General features: G+C 46.3%; 1 long non-coding RNA gene across 1 annotated transcript in view; it reads right to left on the bottom strand.

The window, feature by feature from the left end:
- LOC137416858 (uncharacterized) overlaps positions 1-15,720 on the bottom strand; it is a 226,172-nt gene extending 210,452 nt beyond the window's left edge. The window contains exon 1 of the long non-coding RNA XR_010982349.2: positions 15,440-15,720. This is a non-coding gene — a long non-coding RNA (uncharacterized LOC137416858). The remainder of the gene's footprint in view (positions 1-15,439) is intronic.
- Positions 15,721-24,566: the final 8,846 nt, after the last annotated feature.

The following is a 24,566-nucleotide window of genomic DNA, read 5'->3' as shown; positions in this document are numbered from 1 at the left end:
ATGGTGGTCCCAAAGAGGAGGCTTACCCTTGGGAATCGCTTTGTTGTTGAAGATATCCAGTTTTTGTTGCCTTTTCATTGGTTATTTTAAACTCTTCCCCTCCCGTTCCTTAGCTAGATGTATTAAGGTGTCATCATGTCGGCCTTCGTCTGATAATCCTGTGGCCTCTGTGTGTGTTATGGGGATAGGGTCACTTACGTCACCACCTGTAACACTCGTACTCAGGAGTGACATTTGTGAACCTGGTTCGAATCCCGTGACTCATGACAAGATTATTTTTTACATTTCGGGCCAAACTTACAAAAGGCGTTTAGGAGTTAGACATGCGTATCATCGCTAATCATGTGATGATCAACCATTCAAATTTAATCGCCAATCGCCAAAGAGTGATTATATAATGCAATCAACACCTCATCACAAGCGTTTACATAACAAAAAACAGTCCGTCAGTCAGTCAGTCAGCCAGCCAGTCAGTCAGTCCGTCAGTCAGCCAGCCAGTCAGCCAGTCAGTTAGTCAGCCAGTCAGTCAGGCAGTCAGTCCGTCAGCCAGTCAGCCAGTCAGCCAGTCAGTCAGTCAGCCAGTCAGTCAGTCCGTCAGTCAGCCAGCCAGTCAGCCAGTCAGTCAGCCAGTCAGTCAGTCCGTCAGTCAGCCAGCCAGTCAGCCAGTCAGTCAGTCCGTCAGTCAGCCAGCCAGTCAGCCAGCCAGTCAGTCAGTCAGTCAGCCAGTCAGTCAGTCCGTCAGTCAGCCAGCCAGTCAGCCAGCCAGTCAGCCAGTCAGTCAGCCAGCCAGTCAGTCAGTCCGTCAGTCAGCCAGCCAGTCAGCCAGTCAGTTAGTCAGCCAGTCAGTCAGCCAGTCAGTCCGTCAGCCAGTCAGCCAGTCAGCCAGTCAGTCAGTCAGCCAGCCAGTCAGTCAGTCCGTCCGTCCGTCCGTCCGTAAACACTTAAAACTTCTTTTCCGAAACCGTTGTTGGGATTGCGACCAAATTTGGCACAAATGATATTTGTTATGTTGTGAATAAAGTTTCTTCACGGCATTAAAAAAATCGGAGTCTAAGGGGGTTTACCGGGGGTCAAAGTGGGTCCAGGTTTGACCCCCCAAAATAGGAATTTGCTTTTTCCTCTGAAACTACACACGCTATTTCGATGGAACTTGACCACAACCTTCATTACCCGTGATGTACCGAAGTTTGTTCACGGCATTTAAAAAATCGGGCCCTGAGGGGGTGTATGGGGGGTTGTCCCCCAAAATAGGTATTTGCTCTTTTCTCAGAATCTACACACGCAATTCTGATGAAGCTTGACCACAACCTTCATCACCCGTGATGTACCAATGTTTGTTCACGGCATTAGAAAAATTGGGGTCTGAGGAGGTATACAGGATCCGAGGGAGGGGGGGGGGGGATAAGGGTTGCCCCCCAAAATTGGGGGCGGGTTGTTTGTTTGTTTAAAGTCTTCTGATTATGTTGGTATGATTCTACATGCTGCCCTCTCTTCTAGAAACCATTCAAATTGGTTTAAAATACCTTTAGTCAGTGCAGTGAACTGTTTATTATACCAGGTGAGCGCCAGGGGTATTGCCCCTATGTTTATTCTCATTTGCGCTCGTGTCACTTCACTTCTGTCTATGATTTATTATTCCTTGGTGTACCTTGATTACTTCGATTAAACGCATTCACTGTTCCAATGAAAATTTTCCCCTATTTCATTTCCCGACGTGTTTCTGTCGTTGGAAGACACAAACTAAAAGTTGACGTATTCGAGGCTAATGCGGAGTTATTTAGGTGAATTGGTTAAGTAACCTCTTATATGCTGCGCTGAACAAAATTAATGTTTAAAAGGCATTGAATCATAACTTAGGCATGCACAACGAAGCACAACTAATCAGCTGTTTATCTCCCTTCGTAAATTGCTATCTAGATGGATGATTAGCTGTGCACGTACAACAATGTTTTTGTCACCGTTTAAGGGTGAGGTGTGTTTGCAGGACACTCGATAAACGCCTTTGGTAAATTTGGCCCTTATATTTTGAGAGCCCTTACTCCTTTTAGACCCCTTAGACCTTTTAGATCCCTTTAAACCACTTAGGCTCATTGACTCTTTGGATCTTATTTAGATATTTTAGACCTTTTTGACCCCTTACAACGCTTTTAATACCGATGAGACCCCCTTAGACTCATGAAGACCCTATTGACCCCATAGACCTGTAACTACTGTTGACATATACCCCTTAGACCTTTTAACCCCATTAGATCGTTTTAGACCCTTTAGATATTCATAGACCCTCTTAGACCACTTAGATCCAAATTGACCTTATGGACTGATTTGATCCCTTCACCCTTTACACCCTTTATCCCTTTTAGACCTTTGAGACCCCAAATAATCCCTAAGACGCTAGAGATTATTTAGACCCTTTAGAGACCTAAGACTTTGAAGACTCTACAGACCCTGTTGGAACCATTAGATACCTAAGGCCCTGTTAGACCCTTTAGAACCCTTGGTCCTTCAAGTCCCAAATTACCTTTTAGACCCCTAACATCCTTAAGACGCTCTAAGTCTAAGACCATGTAGAGCCTATAGACCTCGCTAGAACCCATAAGACCCAGAAGACTCCAAAGACAATTTACAACCCAAAGACCCTTAAGATCTTTCAGACCCTGTTGACCCTATAGATGCCATTAGAACCCTAAGACCCTGAAGACCCCATTAGACTTTTTAGAGCCCTAAGACCTTATTAGACTTTTTAGAGCCCTAAGACCCCTAAGATCCTGTGGACCATGTTGGACCTATTAGAACCCTTAAGACCCCAAAGGCCAGATATACCACGTTAGACCCTTTAGACCTGTGATTATTGTTGAACATATCCTTTAGACGTTTAGACCTTTTAAACCCCATGGACCTTATAAACCATTTTAGACCATTTTAGACAATTTTTTTACATAGTCGAGGCTCGTGGAAAAGCTAATACTGTACTAGTTCTTGAATGGATCAGGATGCAACAGGACAAAAGGAACAACATCGAGAGAGAGGGGGGAAGCACCAACAGCCAACTGAAGGCCAAGACAGAGGGAGGCAGACAAACTTTTAAAAAATGGAAATGGCCCCAAATAAGGCATACAGCCACTCTAGGTAACCCTAAGATTTTTTTATAATTCTATCTGGGCTAAGGCTAAGTGAAGGTTAGAAAAAGCTAAGGATAAAGCAAAACAAAGCAAGACTAAATAAAAAAAAACCAAAACAAAACTTTTTCTTGCTAGGTGGGTTAGAGATACCTTCTCTGGTTTGTTGTCTTTGTGTTTGCTTACAAATTGGATTTGGAGTCTGTTGCACTTTCTAGACAATCCTACCGTTGGCATTGATGCATTCTGGTGCACGTGGTTGAGATACATTCTGGTGCACGTGGTTGAGATACATTCTGGTCTCGACATCCTTCTCGTCTCGGCAGGTACATTCTTGGGATGCATTAGTTTTTGTAAAACATTTTGTGGATGGGGAGGTGTTTCCTTGTTTTGATATCCAGTTGATTGATTTCTGATTGTGCCCAGTTATCATTATGCTGCAGCTCCACTGGAATACTGATATTGCGAGTTGGTTTATGGCTTTCATTTTGTTCCTTGGAGAAAGGTATGTTTTCAGGATTGAAGTATTATTTGGTAATGAAGGTATTCTATGTTCTATGAAGTACTCGTTCTATGAAGGTATTATTTGGTAATTGTTTTGTGCATTTGTTTGTGACATATTTGGTGGTTTTCTTCTACTCAGAGGTATCTGCATGATGTTTCGTTGTCCAGCTCCTGTACTGTATTGTGACCCTGCGCTCGCGAAGCGAAAAGCGGAGTTAAGCATTCAGTTCAGTACATACGTGTGCCGTGTGCTGTGTCTGCATTAAAAAAATTCATTTTCTCGACAACCGTTGGTCCGATTGACACGAGATTTTACCATCAGAGCACGTCCACCTGTATAAATTTTTTAATAATAATTATGACGTCATATGTCACGTGTTACAGACGCCATCTTGGAAAAACGTTACAACTCTATATCTCCCAAACCACTCAATGGAAAAAAGGGAAACATGGCTCATTGTCAAGAACTCCCCATGGGGAATAAGATAATATGTTGATGATGATGCCATCGTTGCCTTAATTATGACATCATAATAAGACAAGTACAACGCTTGATCTGATAAGTATGAAAAAACAAAAAATCCTCTGCAACTGTTAGTCCGATTGGCACGAAATTTTCAGAATATGAGCGGCTCCTCCTGTGGAATTTTCAAAATGATAATTATGACGTCATAAGTCACGTGGTACAGGCGCCATCTTGGAAAATTTGAAAAAAAGTTGCACCTCTATATCTCCAAAACCGCTCCTTGGAAAAAAAAATTGAAACATGGCTCATTGTCAAGTACTCCGCTTGGGGAAGAGGATATGTTAATGATGATGTCATTGGCACCTTAATTATGACGTCATAATTTGACAAGTACAACACTTGATTTGATCACTATGAATTTTTTTCTCTGCAATTCTTGATCCGATTGACACTAAATTTTCTTCATAGGAGCGCCTCCTCCTTTAGAATATTTTAATGACAATCATGACGTCATAGGTCATGTGTTACAGGCGCCATCTTGGAAAAACCGAAAAACGTTGCACCTCTATATCTCCAAAACCGTTCTATGGAAAAAATTGAAACGTGGCTCATTGTAAATAACTCCATATGGGGAATCCCCTTGGTAAGCCGTGACGTAACGCACGCATTTGGACCCGGAAAGAGAATTATAACGTGGCGCGTTACGTCACGGCTTACCAAGAGGATAACAACAAGACAGGAAGTCTAACAGCGGCGAAGCCGGGCTTGTAAAATATTATAAACCATAAACATATTAGCTTTTTAAATAGTCGCTAATGCTGTTTATAACATTAAACAAAGAAATTTGGAGGAATCCCGACATCTTTGGAGGAATCTTGACGTCTTTTCAAAGCTGTCCATGCGCTCACGCTTTCGAAGTCAAGTAATTTTTCACAATTGTGTTTTTGTCGAAACTGTATCTATCTTTCGGTGTGTGTACCTATAGTGTGTCTTTAGTAAGATTCTCGGTGTTAATTTTTCATACATGTATACAAAATCGTCGGTTAATTCGTGTCGCGTATTTTGAGGCCTAGTAGGCCACCATGTCTGACCTTGAGGCTTTGTTTTTCTCTCAGCGGTCCGTCGATTGTGCTGCAATTACTTTCTTTCTCTGTTTTTGTCCCAGTCTTTCACCCCATACTTCCTTGTTTAAAATCTCAACTCAAAAAAAACAAAAAACATTTATTTCCTTCTCTGTTCTTATTCGTTTTTCTTATTCGTTTATTCGTTGTTCTTATTTGTTCGTTCGTTCTTCGATCACGTGTTTCACCCCCATTTCCATTTTCCATTTCCCCAGATAGTTTTCACTGCTCAATTTAAAAATGTTTAAACTTTCCCCTGAAGAACTCAACTGTATTCTGTCATATATGACAACACCTTTTTCTTCTTCTTCTAGAAAAGGATGCTTTCGACTTGCTCACCAAATCTATTCATTCCAAAAAAAAATTCCATCTCTTACACAGTTCCTCTTTTCTACATTCCCGAAACTCTCCTGCACTCCACCCCTCCTTCAGAGTCCTCAAACGTATTTTTGACTCGAAGGTCACAAGAAACTCATTTTGCAATAAATGTTCGTTTCCCATTCATCGTACACTTTCTAAAATCCAATCTCACCCCTCCCCTCCAAATCTTCCCCATCACCCCTTCCCTCCAAAACTTCCCCATCACCCCTCCCCTCCAAAACATCCCCATCACCCCTCCCCTCCAAATCTACCCCCTTGCCCCTCCCCTCCAAATGTTCCCCATCACCCATCTCTTTTAAATCTTCCCCCTTGCCCCTCCCCTCCAAATCTTCCCCATCACCCATCCCTTTCAAATCTTCCCCCTTGCCCCTCCCCTCCAAATATTCCCCATCACCCCTTCCCTCCAAAACTTCACCATCACCCCTCCCCTCCAAATCTACCCCCTTGCCCCTCCCCTCCAAATCTTCCCCATCACCCATCCCTTTCAAATCTCTCCCCTTGCCCCTTCCCTCCTAAACTCCCCCCACACCCCTCCCCTCCGAGACTCTCCCTCGCTCCTCCCCCCCTAGACTCCCCTCTCACCCCTCCTCCTCAAAGCGTCCTCCCCGTTTCTTCCCCCTTCCAACTTTCACCTTAATCTCCCCCAACCTTCTGCCTCGCTCTTCCCCCTCCTCAAATAACACCTCACTGTGCCTCACCCAATCACCATCAAACCTTTTGTCTGCCCCATTCTTCCCTTTCTCCAAGCTATTCTGAAATCTCTGACACATCTTCAACAGCTCTCCCAACCACTTCCTCCTCTTCTACATCTTACCCTACCCCCCCCCCCCCCCGTTCTGTATCCGATGCTCCCCCTTCCTCTTCATTAACCGTATGGACCTCAAACATCCAGGGCCTTTGCTCAAACTTGACTGATCTCTCCATACAGGTTGCTTCTGACAAACCAGACGTGATCTGCTTAACAGAAACTTTCCTCCTTCATGATGTCTCTGATTCCTTGGTATCTCTCCCAGGTTACTCCCTCCTCCGGTATGATATACCTGAGCCTCGTCCTGGAGGTGGGGTCGCTATCTTTTCAAAAAACTCTCTTCCTCACTCGCCCTGCACTGCCCTCTCTCCATCTCACCCCCAGGAATACCTTTGGCTATGGCTTCCCCTTTGCTCCCACCTTTTGTTCATATGTGTGTTTACCGTCCACCAAACAGTGATGACTCCATCTACATCTCGCTGTCTGATAATATGGACCAATTTCTATCTACCCATCCCACCTCTCTCTTCCTCATATGTGGTGATTTCAATTGTCACCATGCCAGTTGGCTGGGTGTGGGTACCTCTCTCACCAGCCATGGCTCCTCGGCAAAGGACTTCTGCGCCTCACTGGGACTAACACAATCTGTCAATTTACCGACACGGATCTCAGTCAACGGAGCATCTTCTCTTCTGGACTTGGTTATGACTAACTTCCCTGAAAATGTCTGCTGCTCTTCTTCTGCTCCAATCGGCTCATCTGATTGTTAAAGTGGACATCTCTCTGACCATTCTCAGAGAGCCTCCTCAGCGTCGACGAGTCTGGCATTTCACTCAGGCCAACTGGCATGGTCTTCAAGCAGCCATCAATCATCTGGACCGGTCTCCCATCTCTACCACCTCTGACATCAACTCATCCTGGGAATTCTTCCAAAGTAAATGGCTCTCTCTCATGCACAGATTTATCCCATCTCGTCTTCAGTTGTCATAACCTTCCGCCCGTCCATGGTACACGGAATCTTGTGGTGAGGCTGTTGCCCAGAAACAACTTGCCTTCGTCTCCTGGAAAGCAAATCCAACGGAAGGAAATCTCATTTCCTTTCACAAAGCCCGAAACAAGTGTGTGTCCACCCTCAGGAGAGCCAGGAAACAATATCTCTCCGTTCTCACGACCGAACTCTCTTATCTGTCTCCCTCTTCCAAATCCGGGTGGCGCCTGGTCAAATCTGTTTCTGGTGTTTGTTCCCCCTCCATCCACTCCCTCACCTCAAACGGCTACACGGCTGACTCCGCACGTGAAAAAGCTGAATGCCTCAACTCTGTGTTTGCCTCTAAATCTTGTGTCCCAAACCCATCCATCTCTGTAGCCACCATACCCAGTCATACCTAGCTGCTCCTGGACTCTGTGTCCTTTCCTCCTGACAAGGTGGAAAAGTTTCTGTCAACCCTCGACTCTGATTCTGCAACTGGACCTGACGGCATCAGCCCACGGGTCCTAAAATCCTGTTCTTCCGCTCTTTCACTCCCTCTCTCTGTTCTCTTCACCCTCTCTTTTGCTCAAGGTCATCTACCATCTGCTTGGAAATCAGCCAACATCACCGCTTTGCACAAAAAAGGTGCAAAAACAGATCCTAGCAACTACAGACCAATCAGCCTTCTCCCAATTATCAGCAAAGTCATGGATTTCCATCATTGCTTCGGATATGAAATCTTTCCTCTTCTCCAATGGCTTGATCTTTGATCATCAATTTGGTTTCAGACCTGGTCACTCTACTCTGGACATGCTGCTTCTGCGTTTTCAACAATGGCTGGAGGTCCTCAATGCCAAACAGGAAATTAGAGCTGTCTCACTTGACATATCACGTGCCTTCGATACGGTCTGGCACTCCGCTCTGCTCACCAAACTCTCCTCCTTTGGTATCCATGGAAATCTCCATGCATGGCTGGTGGACTTCCTCTCTAGTCGTAGCCAACTTGTGGCCCTGAATGGGTTTCTCTCATCTCCTCTTCCTGTTCAGGCTGGAGTTCCCCAAAGCAGTGTTCTGGGCCCTGTGCTTTTTCTGGTCTTCATCAATGATCTCTCTGACTCTCTTGAAAATCCTCTCTATCTCTTTGCTGATGACTCTACTCTCTGTCGCTCCATTCCTCATCCCTCAGATCGGCAGTCTGCAGCCTCCTCACTCTCTGCAGACCTGGACAAAATCACAGACTGGGCAAACAAGTGGAACATGTCTTTCAATCCTGACAAATCTCACACTCTTACGATGGCTCTCCGAAAAGACCGACTGGACAACCCTCCCATCCACTTTCTGAATAATCCTCTCCAAGAAGTTCTGTCACTCAAGCTTTTGGGTCTCACTATCTGCCATGATCTTTCCTGGGAAAACCACATTTCAAATCTGGCCTCCAAAGCCAGTCGCAGACTGGGCATCCTCCGTCGTGCGAAGTCCTTCCTTGGCACACCTGAGCTCCTCACCACATACAAGGCTTTCATTCGCAGCTCAATGGAATACTGCTCTCCCCTCTGGGCTGGTGCTCCTCCACACACCTTTTTTTTTCTTTTTTTTTTTTTTTTTTTGTATACAAGATCGAGGCTCGTGAAAGAGCGAACATTAATCACACAGAAAGACAAACAGACACACAAAACAAATAACATCGGGAGCGGTAGACAAGATGGGGAGAGAGGGGGAAGGACACAAACACAACATTTGAGAGCAGGGACCGAGAGACATGGAGACATCGAGAGAACTGTGGGAGGGAGAGGGCTTTGGGGGGGAGGCATGGGAAGGGGGGGGGGGGGGTGGGAGAGGTATAAAACATATGGACACTGCCAAGACTTCCAGGAAAGAAGTTGGAATTTCAAACAAGGTGGATCTGGGGTGAATTAGTGAGGGTAGAAAAGATCAAGGTTTTGGATGGGGGAAGATAAGAGATGGTGGTGAACAGCTGTTTTGAAGACCTGGAGGGAGGAGTGTGATTGAAGTGAGTGTGGGAGTTTGTTCCAGAGGCGGGAGAAAAGAGGAATGAAAGAGTGAAGGTGAGCAGAGAGCCGAGATTTCGGCAGTTTAACCATCAGAGGGTGGCTGGCAGATCTTGTGCGACCTGTAGGAATATTTGGGGGACAGAGCACAGAGAGAGCTGGGGGAGCAAGGCCGGAGAGGAGTCGGTAGAAGACAGAAAGACCACCTACCTGCCTGCGGTGAGTGAGTGAAAGGCCCTCAGAGATAGCTTCATCGCGGGAGATTCCAATGATTCTGAAAGCTTTGGATTCAACAGCGTGAAGCCGAGCCAGGTGTGAGGCAGGAGCACCAGCCCATAGGGGAGAACAGTATTCCATTGAGCTGCGGATGAAAGCCTTGCATGTGGTGAGGAGCTCAGGTGTGCCTAGGAAGGACTTCGCACGACGGAGGATGCCCAGTCGGCGACTGGCTTTGGAGGCCAGCTTGGAAATGTGGTTTTCCCAAGAAAGATCATGGCAGATGGTGAGACCCAAAAGCTTGAGCGACAGAACTTCTTGGAGAGGATTGTTGAGAAAGTAGATGGGAGGGTTGTCCAGTCGATCTTTTCGGAGAGACATAGTAAGAGTGTGAGATTTGTCAGGATTGAAAGACATGTTCGTCTTCCTAGCTCGTCTAGCTCGTCTTCACGCTGTTGAAACCAAAGCCTTCAGAATCATTGGAATCTCCCGTGATGAAGCTACCTCCGAGGTACTTTCACTCACTCACCACAGGCAGGTTGGTGGTCTTTCCGTCTTCTACCGACTCCTCTCCGGCCTTGCCCCCCCAGCTCTCTCTGGGCTCTGTCCCACAAATATTCCTGCAGGTCGCACAAGATCTGTCTGTAACCCTCTTATGGTTAAACTGCCAAAATCAAGACTCTCTGCTCACCTTCACTCCTTCATTTCTCTTTTCTCCCACCTCTGGAACAAACTCCCTCACTCTCTTCAATCCCACTCCTCCCTCCAGGTCTTTAAAACAGCTGTTCACCACCATCTCTTATCTTCCCCCATCCAAAACCTTGATCTTTTCAACCCCTGCTAATTTCACCCCAAATCCACTTTTTTGAAATACCAACTTCTGTCCTGGAAGTCCTTGGTGTCCTTGTGTTTTATACTTCTCCCACCCCCCACCCCCCTTCCCATGCCTCCTCCCCCCGGGCCCTCTCCCTCCCATGCATCTCCCGATGTCCCTGCTCTCGGGTGTTGTGTTTGTGTGCTTCCCCTTCTCTCCCCATCTTGTCTGCCGCTCCCTCTTTTTATATATTTTGTTTGTCTGTTTGATTTGTTTGTGAAATAAATGTTAGCTCTTTCACGAGCCTCGATTCAGTATCCTAAAAAATAAAATAAAAATAAAAACCACGTAAGTTTTACTTTCAGAACTGAGCGAAAATCTACAGTGATCAATATACCCCACAGGGGTTGGGTAATAACATGATCCTTCTGCCGGGCCGATACAGTCACGTGAAAAAGTAAGTACACCCTGTGTCAAGTTTTGACTTTTTCAACATATTTCAACATACAGCTATTTGATCTTCATTTCAACAATATTGATACATAAAGGTGATATAATATAACAAATATCATGAAACATTTACATTTTGTAGTCCATTGTATAATTTAAATGAACATAAATGCAAATTTCGCATGTGGAAAAAGTAAGTACACCCCTACATTTATCACTACTTAAAAAACCTAAAATTAGAATTAGGTGCACCAGCTCAGGTGCAAATGATTAGAACATCGTTAGAGAGGATCTTGGAGGAACCTGTCTTATTTAAACCTCAGACATTTCGTTTGGTTTGCTCTTTGTTGTTGAAGTGTGCGGCGTCACCATGCCTTGATCAAAAGAGCTCTCTGAGGCCTTCAGAAAGAAGGTTGTAGATGCCTACGAGTCTGGGAAGGGATTTAAAAAGATCTCCAAACAATTTGAAATCAATCATTCGACTGTCCGGAAGATCATCTACAAGTGGAGAAGCTTCCAAATAACTGCCAACTTGTTCAGGCCAGGCCGCCCCAGCAAGTTCAGCCTGAGAGCAGACCGCAAGATGCTGAAAGAAGTCTCTAAGAACCCCAGAATGTCATCACGGGACCTACAGGTCACTATTGCCACTGTTGATGTCAAAGTGCACGAGTCTACCATTAGAGAGAGGCTGCACAAATTTTATCTACATGGGAGGTGTGCCAGGAGGAAACCTTTGCTGTCCAGAAAGAACATCAGGGCAAGACTAAAGTTTGCCAATGAACACCTCGGCAAAGACCAGCACTTCTGGAACAATGTGCTCTGGACAGATGAGTCAAAGGTAGAGCTATTTGGCCACAGCACCAGAAGACATGTTTGGCGAAAACCAAAGACAGCATTTGACCACAAGAACCTGATACCAACTGTAAAGCATGGTGGTGGAAATATTATGGTTTGGGGCAGCTTTGCTGCATCAGGGCCTGGGCAGCTCACCATCATAGAATCCACTATGAATTCTTCATTGTACCAGAGGGTGCTTGAGGATAATGTGAGGCCATCTGTCAGAGTTGAAGCTCAACCGAAGGTGGACCTTGCAACATGACAATGACCCTAAACATACCAGTAAATCCACCAAGGAATGGCTGAAAAGAAAGAAATGGAGGGTTCTGGAATGGCCAAGTCAAAGCCCGGATCTAAATCCCATCGAGATGTGGGGGGGGGGGGGGGGGGATTTGAAACGAGCTGTGAATGCAAGAAACCCCTCAAACATCACACAGCTGAAAGAATTCTGCATGGAGAAGTGGGCAAAAATTTCTCCCAGTCGATGTCAGAGACTGGTAGACAGTTAGAAGAAACGCCTACTTGATGTTGTTTCTGCCAAAGGGGGCAATACCACCTATTGGAGCCAAGGGTGTACTTGCTTTTTCCACGTGCGAAATTTGCATTTATGTTTATTTAAATGATACAATGGACTACAAAATGTAAATGTTTCATGATATTTGTTATATTATAATCACCTTTATCTATCAATATTGTTGAAATGAAGATCAAATAGCTGATGTTGAAATATGTTGAAAAAGTCAAAACTTTACATGGGCTGAACTTACTTTTTCACGTGACTGTGTATAAAGCAGGGGTCTTCACTCTGAAAATAGTTAACGAATGGTCTCTGGAAAGCTAATGGTAGCGAGAACAGTAAATTGGTTTAAATTTGGGTTAGCTAGGTATGCAGAAGCTTTGGGGGTGGAGGGTTCGATAGGAATCAGAAGATTTGGAGATGGAGGGTTGGATAGGTATGTAGAAGCTTTGGGATTGGAGGGTAAATAGGTGTGCAGAAGCTTTGGGGATGGAGGGTTAGCAAGGTATGCAGAAGCTTTGGGGATGGAGGGTTAGATAGGTATGCAGAAGCTTTTGGGGATGGAGGGTTAGATAGGTATGCAAAATCTTTGGGGATGGAGGGTTAGATAGGTATGCAGAAGCTTTGGGGATGGAGGGTTCGATAGGAATCAGAAGATTTGGAGATGGAGGGTTGGATAGGTATGTAGAAGCTTTGGGATTGGAGGGTAAATAGGTATGCAGAAGCTTTGGTGATGGAGGGTTAGATAGGTATGCAGAAGCTTTGGGGATGGAGGGTTAGATAGGTATGCAGAAGCTTTGTGGATAAAGGGTTCGATAGGTATGCAGAAGCTTTGGAGGTGGGGGGTTAGATAGGTATGCAGAAGCTTTGGGGATGGAGGGTTAGATAGGTATGCAGAAGCTTTGGGGATGGAGGGTTAGATAGGTATGCAGAAGCTTTGGGGATGGAGGGTTAGATAGGTATGCAAAATCTTTGGGGATGGAGGGTTAGATAGGTATGCAGAAGCTTTGGGGATGGAGGGTTCGATAGGAATCAGAAGATTTGGAGATGGAGGGTTGGATAGGTATGTAGAAGCTTTGGGATTGGAGGGTAAATAGGTATGCAGAAGCTTTGGTGATGGAGGGTTAGATAGGTATGCAGAAGCTTTGGGGATGGAGGGTTAGATAGGTATGCAGAAGCTTTGTGGATAAAGGGTTCGATAGGTATGCAGAAGCTTTGGAGGTGGGGGGTTAGATAGGTATGCAGAAGCTTTGGGGATGGAGGGTTAGATAGGTATGCAGAAGCTTTAGGGATGGAGGGTTAGATAGGTATGCAGAAGCTTTGGGGATGGAGGGTTAGATAGGTATGCAAAATTTTTGGGGATGGAGGGTTAGATAGGTATGCAGAAGCTTTGGGGATGGAGGGTTCGATAGGAATCAGAAGATTTGGAGATGGAGGGTTGGAGAGGTATGTAGAAGCTTTGGGATTGGAGGGTAAATAGGTATGCAGAAGCTTTGGGGATGGAGGGTTAGCAAGGTATGCAGAAGCTTTGGGGATGGAGGGTTAGATAGGTATGCAGAAGCTTTGGGGATGGAGGGTTAGATAGGTATGCAGAAGCTTTGGGGATGGAGGGTTCGATAGGAATCAGAAGATTTGGAGATGGAGGGTTGGATAGGTATGTAGAAGCTTTGGGATTGGAGGGTAAATGGGTATGCAGAAGCTTTGGTGATGGAGGGTTAGATAGGTATGCAGAAGGTTTGGGGATGGAGGATTAGATAGGTATGCAGAAGCTTTGTGGATAAAGGGTTCAATAGGTATGCAGAAGCTTTGGAGGTGGGGGGTTAGATAGGTATGCAGAAGCTTTGGGGATGGAGGGTGAGATAGGTATGCAAAAGCTTTGGTGATGGAGTGTTAGATAGGTATGCAGAAGCTTTGGGGATGAAGGGTTCGATAGGTATGCAGAAGCTTTGGGGATGAAGGGTTCGATAGGTATGCAGAAGCTTTGGGGATGGAGGGTTAGATAGGTATGCAGAAGCTTTGTGGATAAAGGGTTCAATAGGTATGCAGAAGCTTTGGGGATGGAGGGTTAGATAGGTATGCAGAAGCTTTGTGGATGGAGGGTTAGATAGGTATGCAGAAGCTTTGGAGATGGAGGGTTAGATAGGTATGCAGAAGCTTTGGAGATGGAGGGTTAGATAGGTATGCAGAAGCTTTGGGGATGGAGGGTTAGATAGGTATGCAGAAGCTTTGGGGATGGAGGGTTAGATAGTTATGCAGAAGCTTTGGGGATGGAGTGTTAGATAGGTATGCAGAAGCTTTGGGGATGGAGGGTTAGATAGTTATGCAGAAGCTTTGGTGATGGAGGGTTAGAAAGGTATGCATAAGCTTTGGGAATGGCGGGTTAGATAGGTATGCAGAAGCTTTGGTGATGGAGGGTTAGATAGGTATGCAGAAGCTTTGGGGATGGTGGGTTAGATAGGTATGCAGAAGCTTTGGGGATGGCGGTTTAGATAGGTATGCAGAAGCTTTGGGGATGGAGGGTTAGATAGGTATGCAGAAGCTTTGGTGATGGAGGGTTAGATAGGTATGCAGAAGCTTTGGGAATGGCGGGTTAGATAGGTATGCAGAAGCTTTGGTGATGGAGGGTTAGATAGGTATGCAAAAGCTTTGGGAATGGCGGGTTAGGTAGGTATGCAGAAGCTTTGGGGATGGAGGGTTAGATAGGTATGCAGAAGCTTTGGGGATGGCGGTTTAGATAGGTATGCAGAGGTTTTGGCGATGGAGGGTTAGATAGGTATGCAGAAGCTTTGGGGAAAAAGGGGTTTATGGATATTGGCAGGACATGCTGGACTAATGGACTAATGCTACCTATATAGCTGAGGTATGGATAGGCGAGCTAAACATGTATACTGATTGTGACATCTGTAGAGGTTTTCGTCCAAAGGTTCATCAACCAATGTGCTGTAGTTTGTGTATTCCTCACTCTAAAACCACCCTTGTCCCTGAACAACAAAAATAAAACACCCTGCTCTCTGCAAACTGAAATGAAGAAGAAGATGGATGGAGTTATGTGCTGTTTACAGAGAACCAGCACGACAGGCCAAAATGGTCTCTTGGGCCCAAATTCCATGTACATCTTGTAACATATACACAACCACTTGTACATATTCACCCCATGGTCGAGTGAACCCGTGCCCTCCGTTCCAAAAGTATCATTTGAATGGCCTGTGCCCATCGTGGGCAAATAAATAAATATAATTATGTTCCATTGACGGCGGAGAATGAACCGGCCGAGCCAATTAGACGCACACCTGGTGTCGCCAGTGTCGCCGCACCTTCCGAGCACCGCACGAACACGGGACTCGGGACGAGCAAACAATCCTCTCGTTTAGCAGGAACGAGCGCCATTCATTCACCACGGAGCGGTTCGAGGCAATGAAAACATTCCGCGACGCGGGCCAACCTCGCACACGGCGGCGGGACCGCGTTAACCGCAGGAAAATCACTAACAAGCGATCGGGAGGGACTTGGGCCTGGGATGGCGCGCCTCGGCGTCTTGTACATCGTGCTATGAATATAGCGCTTCAAGTCCGCCGGGGCCACGCACCGAGGGCACAATTGGCGCACTGTGTACCGTGTTCGGCAACATTACGCAGGTACAAAGAGCCGAGGTGTGCAGTGAATCGAGCTGTTGTTGTTGTTTTTTGGGGTTTTTATGAGCGTAACGATTTGTGCCAAAAATTGTGTTTGAACGTGTCGGAGGGGAAACGAGCTCATGATGATGTGCGGAGAACGTTGGGAAAAGGAGTTTCCCCGCAGGGCGGACTCTTCGTGGTCCAGAGGTCGTTCTGTGCGCTCTATCAACACCACTAAACATATTTGAGGTACTCCAAGCAAGGTACTCTATTGGTGTCACCATTGTAGGTGATTTTCTTTGCTGAATGAAAGTTGTTCGGTGTAGGTGACTCCTCGGCACCTTCAACTGTGGAGTAGACAAATCCCAAGGGGTTTTTCCTCCCACCATAGAAGAGCAAGGTACAACTGCTGGTGGGTCAAACATCAAGGGAATGAATGAAAAGGAAAGGAGGAGAGAGAATATGGGAGGAAACACGGAAACTAGCAGGTAAGGTGGGTGGGTGTCGGAGGAAAGGTTAATGGGAGGTATAAATCGGCCTGCTTCCAATTATCAGCAAAGTCATGGAATCCATCATTGCTTCGGATATCAAATCCTTCCTCTTCTCCAATGGCTTGATCTCTGATCATCAATTTGGATTCAGACCAGGTCATTCTACTCTGGACATGTTGCTTCTGCTGTCTCAACAATGGATGGAGGTCCTCAATGCCAAACAGGAAATCAGAGCTGTCTCACTTGACATATCACATGCCTTCGATACGGTCTGGCACCCAGCTCTGCTCACCAAACTCTCCTCCTATGGTATCCATGGAAATCTCCACTCATGACTTGCGGACTTCCTCTCTGGTCGTAGGCAACGTGTGGCCCTGAATGGATTTCTCTCATCTCCCCTTCCTGTTCTGGCTGGAGTTCCCCAAGGTAGTGTTCTGGGCCCAGTGCTATTTCTGGTCTTCATCAATGATCTCTCCGACTCTCTGGAAAATCCTCTCTATCTCTTTGCTGATGACTCCACTGCCTGCTGCTCCATTCCTCATCCCTCAGATCAGCAGTCTGCAGCCTCCTCACTCTCTGCAGACCTGGACAAAATCACAGACTGGTCAAACAAGTGGAACATGTCTTTCAATCCTGACAAATCTCACACTCTTACAATGTCTCTCCAAAAGGACCGACTGGAAAACCCTTCCATATACTTTCTCAACAATCCTCTCCAAGAAGTTCTGTCGCTCAAGCTTTTGGGTCTCACTATCTGCCATGATCTTTCTTGGGAAAACCACATTTCCAAGCTGACCTCCAAAGCGAGTCGCCGACTGGGCATCCTCCGTCGTGCGAGGTCCTTCCTTGGCACACCTGAGCTCCTCATCACATACAAGGCTTTCATCCGCAGCTCAATGGAATACTGTTCCCCCTCTGGGCCGGTGCTCCTGCCTCACACCTAGCTCGTCTTCACCCTGTTGAAACCAAAGCTTTCAGAATCATTGGAATCTCCTGCGATGAAGGTAACTCCGAGGGCCTTTCACTCACTCACCGCAGGCAGGTTGGTGGTCTTTCTGTCTTCTACCGACTCCTCTCCGGCCTTGCTCCCCCAGCTCTCTCTGTGCTCTGTCCCCCCAATCTTCCTTCAGGTCACACAAGATCTGCCTGCAACCCTCTTATGGTTAAACTGCCAAAATGTAGGCTCTCTGCTCACCTTCACTCTTTCATTCCGCTTTTCTCCCGCCTCTGGAACAAACTCCCGCACTCCCTTCAATCCCACTCCTCCCTCCAGGTCTTTAAAACAGCTCTTCACCACCATCTCTTATCTTCTTCCATCCAAAACCTTGATCTTTTCTACCCACGCTAATTCACCCCAGATACACTTTTATTTTTTTTTGGAAATTCCAACTTCTATCCTGGAAGTCCTTGCAGTGTCCATATGTTTTATACCTCTCCCACCTCCCCCAAGCCCTCCCCCTCCCACATTTCTCCCGATGTCCCTGCTCTCAAATGTTTTTTTTGTGTCCTTCCCCCTCTCTCCCCATCTTGTCTACCGCTGCTCTTATTTTTTGTGTTTTATGTGTCGGTTTGACTTTTTGTGTGATTAATGTTAGCTCTTTCGCGAGCCTCGATCTTGTATACTACTAAAAAAATAGAAGAAGAAAAAAAAAAAAACATGGGTCAGAATTGGGAATGACAATATGGCGGTGCACTGCTGCCTTTTGAAGGCCTAGAAGGATGAGTGCAACAGAACAGCATCTGGAAGGTGGGTCTCGAGACGGGAGAATCAAGGAATAAAATATTTGAGGTGCGCAGTCAGCCTGGATTTTGGAAGTTTAACCAGGAGAGGGTTTACTGGAAGAATGGTTGGAGTTGACAGAAAGGTTTGGGATCTGAGAGCGTAGATGGAACAATATTTGAAAATATATGGTAGAAAACAGAGATCAGTGACCTGCCTGCAATGTGAGAGCAACTATCCCTGTGCTCCGGCCTCATCACGGGAGATTCCAATAATTTTGAGGCCTTTAGAGTCCACAGAATCCAAGAGATATAAATGTGATGTTCGGCTGCCAGATCATAAAATGGAAAGCAGTACTCCATTTAACTACAGACAAAGGTCTTGTAGACTGTGAGGAGTTCTGATTTTCTAAGGAAAGACTTGGATAGATGGAGGAAGTGTCGTGATGGCGCAAACAGCTTGTTCTTGTGTCCGAGCTTGGCACCGGCATGAGTTTGACCAAATCAATACTGCTTCAAAATCAGCTCTTAATCAAGTCAGATGGGAACCCAGAATCAGGAGCTGCATGCTCAGATGGGATCGCAGAATCAGGAGCTGCATGCTCAGATGGGAACCCAGAATCAGGAGCTGCGTGCTCAGATGGGATCACAGAATCAGGAGCTGCATGCTCAGATGGGAACCCAGAATCAGGAGCTGCATGCTCAGATGGGAACCCAGAATCAGGAGCTACGTGCTCAGATGGGAACCCAGAATCAGGAGCTGCATGCTCAGATGGGATCGCAGAATCATTAGCTACGTGCTCAGATGGGAACCCAAAATCAGGAGCTTCTTGCTCAGATGGGAACCCAGAATCATGAGCTACATGTTCAGATGGGAACCCAGAATCAGGAGCTACGTGCTCAGATGGGAACCCAGAATCAGGAGCTGCATGCTCAGATGGGATCGCAGATTCAGGAGCTGCATGCTCAGATGGGAACCCAGAATCAGGAGCTCCATGCTCAGATGGGATCGCAGAATCATGAGCTACGTGCTCAGATGGGAACCCAGAATCAGGAGCTTCTTGCTCAGATGGGATCGCAGAATCATGAGCTACGTGCTCAGATGGGAACCCAGAATCAGGAGCTGCATGCTCAGATGGGATCGCAGAATCAGGAGCTACGTGCTCAGATGGGATCGCAGAATCAGGAGCTGCATGCTCAGATGGGATCGCAGAATCAGGAGCTGCATGCTCAGATGGGATCGCAGAATCAGGAGCTGCATGCCCAGATGGGAACCCAGAATCAGGAGCTGCATGCTCAGATGGGAACCCAGAATCAGGAGCTACATGCTCAGATGGGAACCCAGAATCAGGAGCTGCGTGCTCAGATGGGAACACCAAACATGCCAAATGTTAATCTCACATTGCACCCTCACAGCACCCATTTTGCAAATGAATTCATCGTTCAGTTATACATTCAGTAATCCATGAAAATATCACTTCCCCATCAAATTTAATTCTCTTTTATAACCCCCAAGTTTCTGCAGAGTGCACACCATGCTGCCAGTAACCCCCTTCTGGTGAAACTCCAAAAAACCAGAATCACTGCTCACCTTCACTCTTTCGTTCCTCTTTTCCCCCCACCTGTGGAACCAATTCTCTCACTCTCTTCAACCTCGCCCTTTTATCCAGGACTTCAAGATGGCTGTTCACCTCTAAATCCTCCCCATCCATACTCATGATCTTTTCTCCCCTCATGAGCCCATCCATTTTTGTTCCATTTCTGTTTATCATGCCCAGTTTTCCCTTCCTGTTCATTCAGCCCCTTCTTGCTGTGTTTGAGGTTGTATCCTGTGAATTGTCCATCCATGGTAATCCATATACAAGTAAAACAATCCACGTTTTCTGGAGTTTAGCCAACTTGTGAGTTCTAGTGAACAGGCTGAAATGCCCCCTAGCTGTAAACATCCCATAACATCACATCGATTTCTGTGAGTCTGATGGCATCGCAAACTAAAACATGGAATGGTCACGTTTCACATACAACATCAGCCCTTTTTACAGAAGATTGAACATTCAATTCGTACTTTGCATCGGCATTTCCCTTTGACATTCCTCAGGGAGCAATCTGTGGTGGATTGGAAGCAATTTTAAAGAGTGCAGCCATTTGTAATGCCTTATTGATGTTGATGGTAAAATAAAATGAACTGTTTGTGATTCGCAGAATGTTCACTGAAAATGCAAAATCACGTGATTTGCTTCTCTTGACCGCTCTTCCTTTCTTGCAGTCACGTCAATGCATTTTCATTCTCGATCTTCACACTATTATTAACTCTAAAATCGTTAATTATTTTAGTTTTGTTATTTTCCTAGACTACGATGAGATAACTTCATCAAAATGTCGTGAATCAATATATAGATCCATTATTAATCTGGGTAGCCTTGTGTTGGTTTAATGGTTAAGGTGGTTGGCTTAAGATTTACACAAAATTTTCACCATAGCAGCGCCAACCCCTGTATAAATTTTTTTTAAATGATAATTATGACGTCATAGGTCGCGTGGTACTGGCGCCATCTTGGAAAGACCAAAAACAATTGTCCCTCTATCTCCGAAACCACTCCATGGAAAAAAATTGAAACATGGCTCATTGTAAAGTACTACCCATGGGAAATAACATATGTCAATGATGATGTCATAGGTGTCTTCATTATGACGTCATGAATCGACAAGTACAACACTTGATCCGATCAGCATAAAATTTCTTGATCGTGATCTAGGGATAAATTGGTCGACAAAAAAAAATGACGAGGTCATCGGTCACGTGGTTCGGCAGCCATATTTTTTGCGGCCCAGCCTTTAGGGCTATGGTGGTTCGGCAGCCATATTTTTGCGGCCTAGCCTGCAGGGCAATGCCGTCTGGAACAGCGTTTGTCTGTCTGTCCTTTGTATGTATGTGTAACTGGATAGTGTTAACGCACCGATAATTTCGCACCGGAAGATAGCGTTAATCCTGCGCGAGTTAGTGGGCCACGGGATTTGTGAGAGCCGCGTGGGATTGTGGGAGACTCGGTCGAGAGTGAAGTGTGTCGGCCATTGCCGGTGAAAAGCTGTTATACGATGGAGCGTGTGAGACTACATGGACAGGGGTTGTCTCCGGAGGAAAATGGCGGAGGAAAATTGCACTAATTTTGTACGAGATATGACACGTATTTTTGCCATTCGCCATTTTTTTTGTCTTTGCCATTTTTGACTTTTGTCCGAGTACCATACATATGTATGTCCGAGTAGCGTACATACCCGAGTGTACCGGGTAACATATGTATGTCCCTTACAAACGTCCACCAATCAGAGCTGAGAATCTGGTCATGTGACAGTGGAACAGCAGATCCTCCAATCAACAGATCCAAGCCTGTTTTCGCTGTTGTTGGATGATCAGTCTTGTCACTTGCAAAATCGACGATTTTTCAAGTATATTGGTTGGTCTTGTGCGTTATTCTGTCCATTTGTCTGTCATTCACCTACAGGTCACAATTTTAAACCGATCTTTTAATATTCACCTACAGGTCACAATTTTAAACCGGTTCCGGTTCGAGCCGGAACCGCTCAGCGAGCATGGAAGTGAACTGAATGTCTCTGCATTAATGAGCCGCCGATTTTTTAACATCCACCAATAGGCCGTTGGTGCAGAGGAAATCAGCGCCCAGCAAGGGGGTGGACACCCTCGCCGTGACAAAATCCCTCGTGAACCGCTGCCCGCCAAAACACAGCGCCACGTTTCGTTTACCAAAAGTCTGAATGGCACTGCCGTTGGCGGCTTCCAGGGTGGGGCCGTGGCTCCCGGCCTCCCGGTCCAATGCCGAAACAGGCAGAACGCTCACCTGGGCACCTGTGTCGCAGGGGAAACGACGTCCGGAGTCGGTGTCCGAAATGAACAACAAACTGCCCAAACGGCCGATGCTCATGGCAGTTAACGAGTGCCGGCCACCCCGTTTCCCGACTCGCTGAAGCTGCAGGGTGGCCGGCATGCCGTGGCCTTGGGACCAAACCTTGCGTGGTAAAAGCACAAGCCTGGGGGCTTCCGCCGCTGGGCCGTAGTGGCGGCCACAACGGTGCCCGCCAGCGGCGTAGGCTCGACGGGGGCAGGGTCCCATGCTACACTGCATTGCTGTCTGGTGGAGAAAAACTTGTCTGCTTCCCTGGCCAGGGTGCGGAAATCCTTAGCAGATGAGTTGGCCAAGGCTGACCGTACCTGTCCTGGCAGCTGCTGCAGGAACAGCTCCCTGAAGAGGAAACATGGCCGGTGGCTGCCCAGGAGAGACAACATGTGGTCCATCAGCTCTGACGGCTTGGAGTCGCCCAAACCGGGTAGAGAAAGGAACTGACGGGCGCGCTCAGCCTCCATGAGCTCGAAGGTATCAAGTAGCAGTACCTTTAGCGTCTCGTACTTGCCGCCCTCTGGAGGATCCTGGAGAAGGCTCACCACCCTGTTCGCGGTTGAGCCGCTGAGCGCAGACATGACATAATAATATTTAGTGTCGTCAGCAGAAATGCTCCGAATGGCGAATTGGGCCTCAGCTTGTGCAAACCAGATGGCAGCCTGTCGTTCCCAAAACTCCGGCAGTTTGATCGAAACTGCACTTGTCGCCATGTTCGTTAAAAGCTCTGGAAACGTCCAAGAGCAAGACGGGGTCACCAATGTAGGAGTTGCAGGCAACGAAAGGCTAAAAACTTCTTGAATTGTTCAAGGCTCCTTTATTTAGCAAAGACTCTCCAACCCGACCGGAACTCCTCTCTTTATATCGCCCATCTCTTCCGCCCGATCCTCTTAAAGGGGCGTGGCTCCAATAACCGAGCGCACGCCACACCCATACCGTCCGATTGGTCCGTGACAGTGAATTATACACCACCCAGCTTCTATGGGGTATCCCCCACAAGTGCACAATTAAATTCTTAATTTTTAACCATTATGGGTCCACGCTGGGAGCTTGATTGATTATGGGGTGTTACTGATCGACTGGTCAATGTGAGGTTCAATCGCCTAGGAATTTTGAGTGCACACGACTTTTAACATGATTAGTAAACAAGCGCACAATGCTTATACTCTTTCAAAAAGGCAGTGTGGACTCTGAGATGTTGCACCCCCTCGTGTACAAAATCAGATGAGCAGTTACAAATATTAAAGGAATAATTTCTCCCATACCCCCCTGGATATTATCTGGAGCGCCCATTACTGGATCGTGAACATTTCGGTGCCCAGAACATACACCCTGGACAGATCGTTATTCCATTGCAACATGCTCTTAAAACCAACCCTTGGTCAGGAATGGAATATTTTATTTGAAATTGAACTGGGGTGCAAAGCCACAACAGCCTACTCTTTTTCTTTTCTGCATGTATGCATGTATGTATGTATGTGTATATATATATATATATATATATATATATATATATATATATATATATATATATATATATATATATATATATATATATATATATATATGTATGTATATATATATGTATATATATATATGTATATATATATGTATATATATATATATATATATATATATATATATATATATATATATATATATATATATATTGTTGCGGTTTTGAGAACCCACACTTGTAAATATGACATCATTAAAAGGTTAAAGGTAGCACCCCATAGCTAGGCCACAAGCAACACGTAGGTCATCATAGGACTTCAGTTATTTCATTAGTATGTGTATAGGTGAGGCCATGTTTCCAATAGTTGAATCTGCGTTGTGTCAATCAAATAAGAAGTAGACCCATTCCATTCATTTTTACAGCCTCCATCTCCAAGCGACGCCATTAGGCACGCCCTCCTGTCTGTGCCCCACGGCCCTCCCAATTTGGTACGCACCTCGGCCAGCAGCAGCAGCCTTAGCTGCTCACAACCTCACTGGGCTTCCGCCCAAACGCCGCCATAAGCCACGAGGTGAGGCCCGGAAAAAGGGGCGGAGCGCCAGGAAGAAGGTGTGGCCACGTCAACCCACCATCAGGGCGTGGCCGGTAAGCGATGCCCAGCCAACCAGGGTTGAGGTAGGATCGCCTGATAGGCGTGGTTTTTGGGCTCGCGTAGCGATCACTGCTTGACTTATAAAAGCGCGAACGCAAAGCCCTTTCACAGGACTTATGGGAGAGAGCGCATTGAGAAGAACTTACCAGAGGACTCTTGTTGGAAGCGCGCTTGGTAAAATAACTTGTGGTTATATGCGCTTTGCGAAACGACTTGCTCGCTGACGCTGATTTGAGAAGGCTTATTGGGAGAGTGCACATTTCACCGGACTGCAAGGAAGCGTGTTGATGAGAGAACTGTCCAGGACTACTGTGATTAAAGAGGGCTCGCTGGCGTTGGGAGTTAAAGGCAGGACTTTGGAGAGGGGGCGTTTGGCACGAGTGTGCACGTATTACATACACCGCGAGGACACCAGCCTTCCCCCCGTTATATAATTAGCCGTTCGCGTTCCAACTACACGCAGAGCTGCCTGCCGGGTTTCGCCCGCTGGACCTGAGCCTGGATCGGAGCCTGGACCGGAGCCGGGCTGGAGCCTGGACGTGCTGGTGACCATCACCCATCTACAGTC

This window comes from Myxine glutinosa, chromosome 3, assembly GCF_964187855.1.
Source record: "Myxine glutinosa chromosome 3, kmMyxGlut1.1, whole genome shotgun sequence".
Taxonomy (NCBI): domain Eukaryota; kingdom Metazoa; phylum Chordata; class Myxini; order Myxiniformes; family Myxinidae; genus Myxine; species Myxine glutinosa.
This window is presented reverse-complemented; position numbering and strand designations above follow the sequence as displayed.